Below are 15,793 nucleotides of genomic sequence, written 5' to 3' on the forward strand. Positions count from 1 at the left end.
TTTAATCCCTAGTGTGAATCTTAGTTATCTGAGGGTATTTTATGACTGAAAACTCAACATCCTTTTAGAATATCTGCCTTTGGTTGAAAATAAAACAACCTTATTAGTTGTTTAGCATATATTAAGTAGTTTTAATCTGTTCTTCTGGTTCATTGAAAGCTTCTAAGGCTTTTTTTTTTTTTTTAAGTACTCTTTTGTTTTAATTTTAGCTGATTTTGAAACTGACAGCACTAATGGCCTAAGCCTAGCCAGAACACAGATTGGGACTTGAACCCACGGTTTTAAATTAGAATCACTCACCCTGTGTCTGGAGTCACTGAGTTTCAGATTCTTCATGTCTCCACGCAGAAGGAATTCAGCAAGAGACAAAGTGATAGGAAAGAAATAGATTTATTAGGATAGGACGCTTTGTGAGACATGCAAGTGAGCACACAAGGAAGCTCTGCCCCAAGGATCCGGTGAGTGGGGCTTGGAAAAGCCTGCCTCCTCCTTTCTGAGAGTACTAGGTCCTCCTTTGTATCTGGTAAGGTGTGTATTCAAATCCACAGAAGGGTTTTCCTCAACTCTTTCCCTTGGTCTGAATAGGAATGCAGGCCTCATCCCATCCCCCACCCAACAACCGGAGGCAATTCTCATGCCTCCTCTAGTCCAGCAAGCCTGCCTTGTGCTGATGGCTTTTTTGAATAATTTATTAACTTACAGCGATCTCCCAATGTCCCCTAAATTTCCCTTATTATCTGTGGTCCTTTATTGGGACGTTTAAAACTGCCTGTGTCTACTCCATCCCTATCAATTTGAACAACACTGCAATATTGCTGCTGGTTTTCTAAATAACCTTGGGGCAGTCCTGTAATATATTTCTGTGATTTCCTTTCTCTCAATGAATTTAAAGAGGCAAAACTAACCCATATGTCGCAGAGAGGATATACAGGTTCTATAAAATATTATTAAGATTTAGATGATGGAAGATGGTTCCTATATAGGCATCTTATATAAAATGAAAGTAAAATCTTATTGAGTAATTCCTCAAATCCCCCCATCATCTTAAAGAAAAATCATTAATACCATTGAGATATGCTTTTGGTTCTTAGGGGAAAAGGCTTTTCTGTGACAAAATTAGTGACATACAACATACACATGCACACACAAAAATGAATAAATAAGAGTAGGATAAGTAGTGTTACTTTATTTGAGAAACCAGGGAGGGAATTGGGGAAGGGGAAGAATACCAAGTTATAGCAACTGATCCATCCTCCATTGGGTAGGAGAAAGGATAAGAAGGAGAATTTACCCCAAACCTGTTTTTAGGTTAGACAAGTGTGAGATGGACACACATCATGTGAAGTGCAAGAATGTATCCATCTTCACTCCTGTGGTAAAAACAATGAGCTTCAGTGATTCTTGTATTCAGATGAATTAATGATGCTCAGTAATTTACTGCAAATAAAACAGGATGATCTAAGTACAGTAATGGCATAATTAGTGGAAATGTTTCAAACCTTGTTTCAGTCCTCTCTTTACTAGCTTTTTGAACCTGGGCATGTTATTTAACCACCTTATACTTCAATTGCCCCATCTTGACACAGTCATGTCAGAACCTACGTTAGAGTGCTAACTTTTTCTTCTTGGGACTCATGAAAATGCATTTAAGATACAGAACATAGTGTCTGATCAAAGATTGTTTTAAAAATACTATTTTTGACTCTTTTGCAGTTTAGTAAACAATTCTTTAGGTTGGTACCAATCAGAATTATAAGGTAGTTAGATGGATTCAATACCTTTAGACTATTAAAATTGTCTCAGGTTGCTCACTCACACCATGTGAAAAAGAGGGAAAGCCTAATTCATATGGGCTCACAGGGACAGCAACTCACCACTCTTCATGGCCACCCCTGCCAGTGTCCAGAACAAAGGCCTGCTCAGTGTGTGTCCCTTTGCTAATTACCCTGTGAACAGCCCACAATGGAGAATCTATAGCTTGAGTTTTAACACTTACTCCATGCTCCAAACCTGTCTGTGGAGGGGAAATATACTGTTACTTTCAGAATATATCCTGGCAAAGTATTTAATTTCACCCATGTTAAAAGATATGTTCAAGAGTTCCTGTTGTGGCTCAGCAGAAACAAGTCTGACTAGTATCCATGAGGACGTAGGTTTGATCCCTGACTTTGTTCAGTGGGTTAAGGATCCAGCGTTGCAGTAAGCTCTGGTGTAGGTCACAGACACGGCTCAGATTTGGCATGGATATGGCTGTGGCTGTGGTGTAGGCCAGTAGCTACAGCTCTGATTCGACCCCTAGCCTGGGGATCTCTGTATGCCGTGGGTGTGGTTCTAATAAGACAAAAAAAAAAAAAAATGTTCATAGAAAAATCACTTCATAAAAGTTCAACAAAATAATAACCAAAATTATGACTAATCATGATTTGTGCTAATCAAAATTTGTACATAGTACAAATTTTTTTCCAATATATTTTTAATGAGAAAAATAATAACTGCTGAATTAAAATGCATTCACATTCCCTTTGGTATAACAATTCTACTAGGAATTTATCTTAGGGAACTATTCAAAGAAGGGTATAAATATGCCTACTGAAACATTATAAACAATAGCAGAAAGAAGCCATTGAATTGTTTACCAAAATAATATTATATTGTTAAATATTATCAGTATATAATGTTGATCAGTATTAAGATGATTTCGTAATGATGCTATATACAAAATGTACGGGCAACAAAATATGCAGGCATTAAGAATAAAGAGAACTAATATAGTCATTGAAAACATACATAATTTTTTTTTTTTCGCTTTTTAGGGCCACACCAGCGGCATAGGGAAATTCCCAGGCTAGGGGTTGAATCAGAGCTACAGTTGCTGACCTACGCCATAGCCACAGCCAAGCCAGATCTGAGTCATGTCTGCGACCTACACCACAGCTCAGAGCAACACCAGATCCTTAACCCACTGAGCGAGGCCAAGGATTGAACCTGCAACCTCACAGATCCTAGTTGGGTTCCTTAACCGCTAAGCCATGAAGGGAACGCCATAAATAATATATTTTGAGACCAAAAATGGGTGGTAAAACAGCATGAAAAGTTAATCCCAATTTACTGTAATTGTATATATATATATATATATATATATATATATATACTGTAATTGTATATATATATATATATACTGTAATTGTATATATATATAATAAGATGCTCGTACTTAAAAACACAAAAAAGTTTATTATAGATTTCTCAGGATGATGGGTTTATAGATTTTCGTAATTTTTTTTTTTAAGCTGTGCTCACAGCATGCAGAAATTCCTGGGCCAGGAATCAAATCCATGCCACAGCAGTGACGCAAGCCATAGCAGTGACAATGCAGGATCCTTAATCTGCTGAGCCACCAGAGAACTCTGATTTTCTTAAATTTTTAATAGCTCTCTATTTGATTTTTTTGCATTGAGCATAGATGATTTTAAGTAGAAAAATAAAAACTATAAATAAAACAATTTATGAATCATGAAAAGCTTTAATAATTTTAAAATCAGGAACTTGAGATAATAGAATTTTAAATACCTAGTCAAACATATTTATTATTTAGATAAATAAACTGAAGCCTGGGAATAAAACTTTCTTCCAAGTTATGCAACTCATCGTTAAGTACCCAATGCATGCCAATCCTGTGACTCAATAGTGCTTTTAAGTTTGCTTTCTTCATTCCAAATAATTAGATAGATGTTACACATACTTACACTCTTTATGTCCTTAAAGATTATACCACGATTTTGTGCAACAACATGATCTGATTCCAAGACCTGGCTCATGCCAAGTTTCTAGATGCGCTTTTAGCTAATGGGCTCTTTTACCTCCTGCCCTATTCCTCAATGTGTTGTTTGTTTGCTTTTGTTTTTAAAATATGTGTTGAAATAATGCCAGAATTGCATGATCAGTGAGGCTGTAAGAGTGCAATCTTCGCTCTGATTTATGGAGTAAAATCCATAAATCAGACTCTCTCCCAGCCAGTCCTAACTGCCTTTGGCTGGCTGAGGTCTTCAAAATGGTAAAGAGCTCCTTGTGGTTTCACAGCCCAAGGTAAAGTGGAGAATCCACATTCCACCCATTCCTCCCAAGGAGGGAGCTTGCTTGTCAGGCCTTCAGTGCAGAGCACAGCTGCTAAAACCAGAAGAGAGTCCCACAGCCCTAGACCTTCAGTCCAGAAGCTCTCCCAGGATTCCACCCACCCCAGCATCTCACCTCTGCACCTGCTTCGTTCCCGCCACCTCCTTCCTGTGAATCAGATTAAAACCCAGGATGCCCTCACAGTCGTTTAAGCCAGCAAGTACTCCCCACTCCATTTCTTATTTCAGTCCTGTCAAACATCCGGAAATTTGAAATCAAATGACATTAGAGTCAGAATGATGGAAGCAAGTCTAATTTCCTATATTTTGTCTTGTTTTCTTTAGATTTCCTGTATTTCTTAAAGAAATCCTTGGGAATTTATAAAGCTAGGCAGTAACTTACACTATACTGAAAATTAGAATTTTAAATGGGTGGTTTCCTATACTTCTTAAAGAAGTCCTTGAGATTTTAATAAAGATAGACACTAACTCACATTATACTGAAAATTAGAATGTTGACAGCTAAGACCAAATTAGTTTTTCCTTGAGAAAATATAAAAATAGGTGATTATTCTCACCATATCTGTTTAAATTGCACAGATAAGCACATCCTGACATTCTATTGATTGTGAAAAAATAATAAACTTGAAATATAATTCTTTAGCTTAATGACATATTGTTGTAACATTAAGTGATTTTGTAAATAGATTCTCCACTGTTGTTAATGATGACCTTCAAAATGTCTGTATAAGTATAAAGCAGTGAAATAATTATTTACAGCTTCTAAATCTTTTATCAAATATGAAGAAATTCTGGCTAAAATAATCACCTTGGCTTTCATATTTTTCCTCTTTCCTTGAAGATGTATGCTCTTAAATCCATTTCCTAGTTATTCAAAATGATGGGGAGGAGCCAGCTGTTCTTGAGGACCATTCTTTAAAAAGGAAATTGATGTATAACTAGAGCTCTTACTAAGTAACATGTTCTAAAGTTTCCATAAGCCCTGAGCTTTCTCTTAGTCTCCACTGCTAGTTTAAGGACTGAAGAAGATTGAATACTGAGCTGGAAGTTTTCCTAACAGGAGCCGTAAAAACCATGTACTGAAAGATTTTGATTTCTTCCTTAAAATATTCATAGTACTTGTCAGAGTATATAAATAATCCCATTCTCAGATTATAAAATTAAGGTGGACAATTACTGAGTGAAGTAATGACAATTGCACAGATTTGGTTACTTCTAAGATAACTTATAATTGCAGAACCTGACAAAATCACCTATGAAATATATAGTCTAACATTTTTCTCTGCTAGTGGTGAAAATTACAGAGCATGATTCTATGCATAATTTTCTATAAAATGATAACTGTCTCTATCACAATTTACTACCAATTGATAAATTACCACATTATATTACAAAATAAAGTTATTTTGCATATTAAGTTCAAAAACTTTGGTTGTGAGATTGCCAAGAATGGTGATGGGAGTCATGAACCTCCCACCCCGACAGAAACCAATGGTAGCCGTCTATAAAGAAGGATCATAGTGAGAATCATTTGGGAGAAATATGGGATTCTTGTGATCCTAAGCTTTCCACGCCCTTTTCAGGCAGCTATGATCTGGCTTCTGTGTCCACCAAGCGTGACTGAACCATGCAGCAAACCACTGACCACTCCCAACACCCCACAGTCAAAGCCAAATGTTCTTGTTTTGCTTTGAGTTTGTACGTAGAATGAATTTCTACTTTGTTCTTGAAATTCTCTGTCCCTCCTTAGATCTTCCATGCTTTCCCTTTGGTTCATAATGTCTTTATTCCTCCTGCACTCTTCTTCCTCTTTCTCAAAGTTAAATATTACCAGTCTCCTGAGTTATTTCCTCAGTCAACTTCTGTTCTTGAATTTTTTCTTGCTGACTACTCACATCCAGTCTCCCAGCTCCAGTCTGAGGTTTTAACTGTAATGCATAGTCAAATTACAGCCAGACAACTGCTTACCGTCTATGCATCCCGGCATTTCCAACCTATCTCATTTTTTGCCTCTTATCTCCAATGTGTATCCTATAGGAACCTCAAATTCAACTTTCCTAGATTTCCATACATCATTTCGCACTTCTTGATGTGCTTTCCATCTTATTGTTGATGCCAACAAGCACCCACAATCCAGGCAAGAAAACCAGGAGATGCCTCTCCTTCTTTACTCTTCTGAACAGGGCTTGATGTTTTCACCTTTTACATGTCTATACTTACTTCTGTCCCCCTTTCCCAATCACCATTGTTACTTCCCTTAAAATCATATAGTCTTTTTCCTGCATCACTAGAACCTCCTAATACCAGATCTCCCCTTCTCAAATACATTCCCCTCTAAGCTGCCAAAGTGATTTATATAAAACCTGAAACCAAACATATTGTGCCTCTGCTTCAAATCAAGAAAAACCTCCTATTATATAGAGGATAAAGATAAAGCTTTTTGGCAGACCATCCAAGGCCTCCCTAATCTTACCCTTTCCTGGATCTCCACCCTCAGCCTTCCCTACTTCCCCTTCCACTCTAAACCCGTCTGCTCATCCCACTCCCTCAGCCCAGATTGGCCCCCGGCCTCTAGCCTTTCATCTTTTAGAAAAGCTCCTACTTTTCTTTTAAGTTCAAAAAAGGTCTTATTTCCTCTTGGCAACTCCTGATCCATCCCCCACTTCCTCTCCCGGCAGGGATTAATGCCCTTAGCCATCAATAAATTTTATTATTATCTGTCACTTTATCAAAATTAATGTCTTCACATTAATCCTTTCCAAAACCCACCCAAATCTGGTTTTTACTACTTCATCCCATTGAAGCTAATAGGAAAAGCCAGCCGACAACTTTTAGACTTGTTAAAAATGGTCTATCTGAAGCATCTGACCATGTTGGCACCTTCACAGTATATTCCGATCACATGTGAACACCAGCTGAGTTTCTTGCTTATTATACAATCTTCTGCAAGGTATTTGACGGTTCTCTGTCTCGCAGTCCTCATCTATAAAATGAGAATCACAATGGAATCCACCTGAGAGTTTGTATAATATGCTAATACATGGAAACTTCTTATGACAGTTTCTAACCCATCATTATTATTAAGAGTTGTTTTACATAGTAAATATGTCTGTAGAGTCTTACAAGTTTACCTGCAAAGAAATAAATCTGTGTTATCTTGAAGAATTGACACTAATGGAGATATAATAGACTTTTTCAAAAGCCAGATATACATTTGTCCTTTATTAAGTCAGAATGCCTTCTAAAGAATAGCAATATAATAATACTTTTGGAATATAATACAATAATACAGATAAACATATGTCCCTAGTTTCTTCTTTAGACACAAAGAATTTTCCCATTTAAAGCATGTATTTCCTTGCCCATCTTAAATCATTTTGTTTTGGTAGATAATATAATAATAACAACTCTGCAATAACATTTTTATACGTAGTATCAAGTTTTCTTGGCCTTTACACTGCATTCCTGACTCATAAAACTAAACTTGCATGTTGTTCTCCTCCCTAAAAAAGGATTTTTTTTCTTTTGTTAAAAAATCACAGGAGGATTTCCCTTGTGCTACAGCAAGTTGGGGATCCAGTGTTGTCATTGCAATGGCTCAGGTCACTGCTGTGCATAGGTTCGATCGACCCCTGGCTTAAGAACTTCCATATGCTATGGGGGCAGCCAAAAAAACCTCACTTATATTGTCCCAGAAATATAAATTGCTGAACCTCTTCTTATACTCTTATTTATTGTTGAACGTATTATATAGCCAGTTTTTCTCAAAAAAAAACCAAAAAACAAAAACCAAAAAAACCACAAGATCTTAATCACTCAGTGAAAAGGATGGATTATCTGCTGTATTTTAATCAAAAGCATTAGTATCAGAATCAGTGTGTCATTAATTGTTAAAGTAGAAAAGTCGTCTTCCTTTACTCTTTAAAAGAGTATTTCAACAGACAGATGCAAAGTGCCAGCATATTGTCCCCTTGTCTGTCACCTGGACCTTTCTCCCTTAGGCCCACCCTCTTCCTCAAAATCATTTCCTTTCCAAGTTGTCCAGCAAAACGTACCTGATCAATGCTTACTCGCTCCATGACTTTTCTGCTTTCTGTCTGGATAATGACAATGTAAAATAATTCTGAGTCAGTATTTTAAACTCCAAGAGTAATGTGTAGATTCTATGGCAGGGGTTTTCAGACACACAGTGGAAACAGGCAAAATGGCAAGTATTTTGATAGGTTGGGAAGACCAAGTTTTGGAAAGGTAAGCTATGTGGCATCTCACATTTGAACATATGTGGAGGTAGACAATTCAACTTCCCCATCCCCTCCATATGACATTAATTCTGTTTTTAAAAAAATGTTCAGTTATGTCTTATAAAAAGAGGAAAAGAAATTAAAATTCTTTCACATTTGACTAAAAGATTATAAATCTATAATTTGTAAAGTAACCTCTACATTTATGGAGAAATATTTCTAGAAACCGTGTAGTGGGATAGATAGCACAACATAGAGAATATGTACAGCTGTTCAATCAAACATGTTTCCATCATTTCTACCACCAGTAAGCTGGTAAGGTGGTGAGAAATAAAATCATTTTGAAAATAAGAGAATAATAAAAGAGTAATATTAACCAACTATAAATAGCAGAGATTGTCTTAAAAATGTGTACTAGCCATGCACGTTCTATTTTATGATTAATTAGCATTGTAGGAGTTCCTGTTGTGGCTCAGTGGTGACAAACCCAACTAGGAAAAATGAGGTTGTGGGTTCAATCCCTGGCCTTGCTCAGTGGGCTAAGGATCTGGTGTTGTGGTTAGCTGTGGTGTAGGCAGGCAGCTACAGCTTCAATCTGACCCCTAGCCTGGGACCCTCCATATCTATGCCATGAGTATGGCCCTAAAAAGCAAAAAATAAAATTAGCATCGTAAAAAGTGTTTGGGGGGGGAACTCACACTTTTTTGCAGTGAAAATCTACTTAAAGGAGTTCCCTGGTAGCCTAGTGCTTGAGGATCCAATATTGTCACTGCTGTGGCACAGGTTCAATTCCTGGTCTAGAACTTCTGTATGCGATAGGCATGGCCAAAAAAAGAAACTCTACTTAATATTTACTCAAAAGCTTGAGAATGAAGCATGCAGATATTTATAGAAAATAAACACATATCTCTGAAGAATGGCACTACCAGGCATTTTCCAAACTCCCCAAATGGCAAAACATAGACATCAATCATGTGGAATTCTTATGTAAACTGGCAATCTCACATTAACTTATGAGACATCTAGGACTGAAACAATTATTTATATGACTGAAATTGTGGCCAGTAACATCTTCTATTTAAAAAAAAAATCCTTTAAGAAAATATAATTTATCATCATCTACATTTTAAGAATTTAGTATTTATAAAATGATTGTATAAAAGCTTGCCAATCATTAGATTAATATTAAAATTTTAAATTTTGAATATTTGTTCAATCCATTTTAAAAGTGATGAATGGGATTAATGAAATTTTAAATCTGTATACTAATACATTTTATTTAATTTTTAATCTCTTTATAATTCAATGATTTGTGGCCCAGATGTGTTTTGACTACTAATGTGGCGCAATCTATTTTAGTCCAGAAATTTTCAAATATGTCCCCAGTAGCCAAATATTATCATATAGGCACTCAAATTATTAAGCATTGAAGATTTTAATTTTTAGATAATTGGAAAATGATTCAGTTTTTTTGTTTGTTTAAAAACAAACAAAAAAACTGAATCATTTTCCACATGTTTCACCTTCCAAAGCATGTGGAAGTTCCTGGGCCAGGGGTTGAACCAGCACTATAGAAGCAACCTGAGCCTCAGTATTGACAATGCCAGATACTTAACCTTCTGCACCACAAGGGAACTCTTAAGATGATTTAGTTCTTAATAATTTTAAGGAATCTTGGTTTTCTAAAGCTAATATGGAAATGGAATGTAAGAGTCCCAGGAACTGGCATTCAGTAGAGAATCTGGCTAAGGTATGTCTTTATAAATTTTTGATTTGAGTGAGCCATGGTTTATGTTGCTTAATCAATTTTACCATGTTGACTCCCCCAATCCTACAGCCTCATTGGGGTCTGTAGTCTTTGATCTTACCACTTCTGCAATGTCCTTTCCAGCCCACTTTAACTTCATCATTCTTATCCTAATTATACTCTTCAGTCATCTGCCTACTCTTTCAACTCCCTTGTCTCTTTCTTTCTTTATCATATTTGCTTAGCAAAACACCTAAAACTACTTCATCCACCACTTTCTACATCTTGGCTAATCAGTCTCCATTCTTCTGGATGCTCTGGCTTAACTCAGCTATTTACCTCATACCCCTTATCCAGCTGATTAGCATATCCTGTCAGTCCCAACCGCAAAGTAGGTCCAGAATCCAAATCATTTCTCCTCACCTTCAATATTGTCTCTCTGGTCCAAGGGGACATCATCTTGCTCCTGAAATACAGTGAGCATCTCCTAACAGGTCTCTGGGGTGATGACTCCTTCCCACCACTCCTCCAGTCTATTCACATGGCAAACACCAGAGTAATCCCTTTCAAAACATGATGCCAATTATGTCTCTCCTCTGCTAATACAAGAGCTTCTCTTCTCATCAGAGTGGAAGCCTCCCATTCCCAGCCTTATCCTCTCTCAGGTCTCAGCTGCCCTTCTTAGCTTCTGCTTACCAAGTGCATCCCACTGGTCTCCTGGGCACCTAGCAATGCTCCCAGGTGCCTCGAGGCCTTTGAACTTGTCCCTTTGGCCTAGAATGCTATTTTCCTTGGAGGTTAGGTTGGATTGAAGATGGAAAAGAGCTTGTTTCCTCACTTCCTTCAGACCTTTAATTATCTTTAATTATACCTTCTCAAGAGATCATGACTAACCAGGAGATTTAAAATTTAACATCTCCATAATCCACTCTCTTTTCCTGTCTTTTTTTCCCTCTATGCAAGTATTATCCACCACAATAAAATCTCTTTACTCATTTATTTAGGTCATTTGTCTGTTTTATTCACTGTTGATGTTTTGAGTAACTGGAACAGTGCTTGAGTATAGTTTTTGCTTAATATATGCTTGTTATATAAATTATGACTCTCCCATTGTTATTATGCTTTTTCTTTCTTAAAATTTAAATCAGTTATCCAGGGGAAAAAGCACAACTGGTAAGAGCTTAGGTTCTAGAATAAAATATCTTATGTTCACTTTTTGGCTCCACCAATTACCAGCTGCACGACCATGAGGATACTAAACAAATTCACTTCACAGAGTAGCTGTGATATGTATTAATGGAGATCAAGCACATAGATTGGCAGTTTCTAGCCAAAGTAAATACTGGTCATTGTTAGCCACAGTTTTAGAGTGGGCAGGAAAGTACAACTGTATAATGTTTGTTGTATCTCATTAAATCTGCTTGCCCCCATGTTAGACATGAAGGTTGTTGCCTCTAGGGACTCCAGAAATATCTAGACTTCTCTAGACATCCAGATTAAAGGAAGCTGTGAGCAAGTCAATGCCTGAGGCTGTTTCACGTCAAGTGTGTACTAAGTATATCTTAATCTATTCTACAATTACTCATACTCACCAGAACTTATTGCAAATGTAAATAAAGAATCCTACAAATTATGATGAAAAGGATGGGGAACCATAAGAAAGATTAAAGGACCTAGAAATACTCTGTGAAACTTGGGCCAGTCCAGATGCAATGATAGGTCTCAGAGGGGATCCCAGGCTTTAGGGATCCCCCAAAACCCTAGGGCGTGCCTTTCCATCTGGGTGTGGGCCTGTGACTCAGGTTGAATCATCACCACTAACCAGCCCAGCTGTTTCCATTTTCAGAGCTATGAGAACTTCCTTGGCCTCCAGGTTGTCAAAGGTAGTCATTTACAGTGCTTTTGAAATTGTTGAAGGGACTTCTGCCTTACAAATGTAAAAAAAAAAAAAAAAAAAAAAAAAAAAAAATCCTGCCATTCTTAGACTTATGAATCAACCTAGGAACCCAATTCTAAATTACACAAAGGAAAAAAGTTACTCCAACTCTCCATTTAGATAGAAACCACTCTTGCCTTGGAACTCATTTGATTTAATAGCCATTCTATGATGGAAGAAAAAGAGGAAAAGTATTAAACTCAATAAGAGTGGTAGTTTCTCAAAAAAGCCTTTGGTCACAATTTAGGAATTGGAAAAAGGAATTAAAACTCTTCTAACTCTCACAGATAGTTCTATAGGGTTGTTAATAAATATATTTAAATGCAAATCATTTTATTTGGGAAGAATAAATTTTATTACTGTTTGCAGGTTTTGCAAGGCAATATGTGGTAAAGTATTCAAAACTAAAAGTGCTGGAGATGAGTTAGATCAGACTCTGGCTTATTTCCCAGAAAATATAATATTCCATAAAGAAAGCATTATAATCGGTTTCTTACGCTACTCATTCAGGTGCCTCTTGTTTAATAGAAATTTAAACCAGATCTTCAAAGAGCAATCCACTTAAAATGTAAAGGAATAAGACCAGATACCAACAGGAGGTGAAGGATTTTAGATGGATGAAATTTACAATTTTCATAGAATGAGTGGAAATAAACTGTGAAATGAGACTGATCGATTTATAGAATTAGAACACACTCATTAAGAAAGAAAGGATTCAATTTCTCGCTAGTAGATAACCTAATCAGATAATCCTGTTCTGATTTAAAGGCTAACACAGATTAAGAAAATGCTAATCACCATACTAGGCACAGAGACACCTGCTTGGTAGATACTGAATGGAAGAAGTAAAGTAGCTGTTAACTAAGCCCAGAATGAGATAGGCATAGAAGACTGCGAAGCAAATCAAAATGCCAGAAATGAATTGAATAGCTAGGTAAGCCATTATTAAGTATATCTGAATGATTTTTTTTTCTCTTTTTTTAAACATGCATGCCCAATTTCTTTTCCATTTTCTCTCTTGGGAGGTCCATCAGGAGAAAACAGCAAAATGCGATAAGCTTTCAATTGGCCTGGAAGGACACTGTGGCCCTGGGACAGATGGACAGCCATTCCTTCTGGTCTACGTTGCTGACACTGTCGGTCTGACATTGGAGCTGTTCTGTCAACTGTGGATTCTGCTGCCTGCAGTTTCCGAGTAGGCCTGGGGCTACAGCTAGGTGGCAGCAGGATTGAGCTCAGCGGCTTTTCCGTTGAAGTGCATGGCAGCTTCCAAGTTTTCCACTTTGCTCAACTCAGTGTTATAGTTTTGAAGCATTCTACCTGGCTCAGTCCTTTCTTGGAAGGTGGGTTCCCTCTGGGTTTCTCAGGTCCTGGGGCATCTCCTTGCCTGACTCAGCCTTCTCATCTATTTCTAGAAGATTTGGAGGAAGTATGAGATTACTGCCTTCCAATATCATCCCCAAAGCAGTCACTGGCTTGGAGCACACTGAGTGTACAAGAATGTACACTCTTGTGCTTTTGAAAAGGATACTAATTTAAATAGCTGAGATAAACGCATTGCTAGAAGAATTAAGGTAGTATATCCTGAAAAATCTGTTTTACTGTTATCTTCATCCTCATTGGTATTCATTCAGATTCTTTGCTCTGTAGAAGCAAACCTTAATGGGTTTTGTATGACCAAGGGACATTTGGGATTTGTGGGCACAGTTTTGGTTTTCACAATGATGGAGGGACACCAGTAGCACTTAGTGGCCAACAGCCAGGGATGACAGCCATATGGCAATACAAGAATAGTTTGGCACAAGAAGAGATTTCTCACATAACTTTGAAATATTTTGCTTAACATTCATATACTCAAAATACCTATTTATAATTATCTGAACTTAGAATCTCATGCTGTTTTATACATAAACAAAAAAGTATTTAGAGCATGTTTCTAAATATACCAGATTTTCTAGGAATGCCACTACAGTGTAAATGGAAGTGTAAATTTATGTGTATGTTTGTTTTTATTACTAGGAATTTAATCCCAAAATACTCTGGGAATTACACTATTTCCCTAGCTTAAAGTCTAGACTAGAATTAGTCTCAGTGGCATTTTTCCTGATCTTTTTCCTCAGAGCACCCTTCCCTGCTGGCAAAGAGGCAAAGAATCTCCACTCAAGTAAAAGGCTATTGCTCCCTAAGGTTTAGAGAAGAGCTGCTACACATTCGCCACCCCAGGTGCCCTTTCCCTGGTTATGCTAGGATCTTACAAAAGGACCTCCCAAGAAGAGGTAATCACAAACTCATCTTTGCCATACCAGCCTAAGGGGAACGGAAGCAATTTAGAAAGAGGGGCGAATCCAAACAGAGAGCATGCCACACAGCAGAGCTTGTAACCCCTTAGTTCCTCCCTGGGAAAGTCCTTCCAACACAATGGCCTACTTTGTCCCTCTATCAATACTGAGAAAGAGAGGCTTAGGGCCAATTTTATGACATATACTGAATACTTTCAGTAATCTACCAGAACTATTTTCTTTGTGATTTTTAACCTCGTTTGAGATAATTTTCTCAAAAGGGGAAATAAGCAATTATAACCTAATAATTACTATAGACTTCAGATGCACATTTATTACTAGGATGTTAGAACTGTACATTTTAATATCTTTGTAGGACTGTAGCATGTGAAGTTCTTCTAATATTACATGAATTACTATATTAGAAAAAATAATCTACTAGTATATATCAGTGTATTGAATACTTTATGCTAAAACATTTAAATTTTTCTCACTAAAAGTTTACTGTAAATCGGTGCTCTATTTATTTCATTATATTTTTTCTCTATCCTAACTTACAATCTGTCCACAACCATTTTTATTGATTTTCAATAAAAGGGTGTTCTAACACACATGCACAAATACAATGGAAAATGTCCTGGAAATGATGTATTTTTAAAAACATTTTTTTGAGTATAACTAGTACATTTTATGTGTTACATTGAAGTGGTCATCCAGGGCTTTGCTACTCAGAGTGGGGTTCATGGACCAGCAGCATTAACATCACCTGGAGCCTGTTTAAAATGCAGAATTTCAGGCCCTGGCAATCAAAATCTATACTTTCAGAAGATCCCCTTTGTGATTTGTATACATACAAAATTTGAGAAGCGAAAATCTTGATCAAGGTTAGCAAACTCCCTATGAGTGGCCCGATTGTATGTATTTTGGACTTTGTTGGCCATTTTATTGGTGTTGCAACTGCTCAACCCTGCACTTGTAGTGTAGAAGCAGTCACAGATAATATGGAGACGATTGTTTATGCTTGTGTTCCAATAATAACTGCATCTGCAAACACTGAAATTTTCATTCAATTTAATTTTCATGTGTCATGAACTATTATTCCTGTTTTGATTTTTTTCCACCATTTAAAAATGTAAAATCGTTCATAGCTTACTCTGGGCTGCTTTAGTCCATTGGCTATAATTTGGTGATCGCTATTTTCTAACAGAGTAATTTTCCATAAGGTGACTTTTTATGTAGAAGTAATAGGATATTTGAGAAGTGAAATATAGAATTGCAAATAGAGTGAATCTAGTCTCAAACACCTGCAAATCATATTAAGGTCAATAACAAAAGATAATCAAATAAGACAGCCATGAAAAGGAAATGTCCATTGTTATGCATATAGTGTGTACTTATAGAATATATTAAAAAATATAGAGGAGAAATTTAAAATTACAGAAACTATTTCCTATTCT

General features: G+C 36.7%; 1 protein-coding gene across 1 annotated transcript in view; it reads left to right on the plus strand.

The window, feature by feature from the left end:
• Positions 1-14,957, plus strand: part of LOC146400050 (uncharacterized) — a 260,931-nt gene extending 245,974 nt beyond the window's left edge. The window contains exons 15-16 of the mRNA XM_084977290.1: positions 12,826-12,991; positions 13,083-14,957. The gene's annotated coding sequence lies outside the window, so the exon portion shown is untranslated. The remainder of the gene's footprint in view (positions 1-12,825; positions 12,992-13,082) is intronic.
• Positions 14,958-15,793: the final 836 nt, after the last annotated feature.

Source organism: Sus scrofa, chromosome 9 (assembly GCF_054392235.1).
Source record: "Sus scrofa isolate SSC_HxYL_T2T_F1_AM1 chromosome 9, Sscrofa_HxYL_maternal_Yorkshire_Landrace_v2.0, whole genome shotgun sequence".
NCBI lineage: Eukaryota > Metazoa > Chordata > Mammalia > Artiodactyla > Suidae > Sus > Sus scrofa.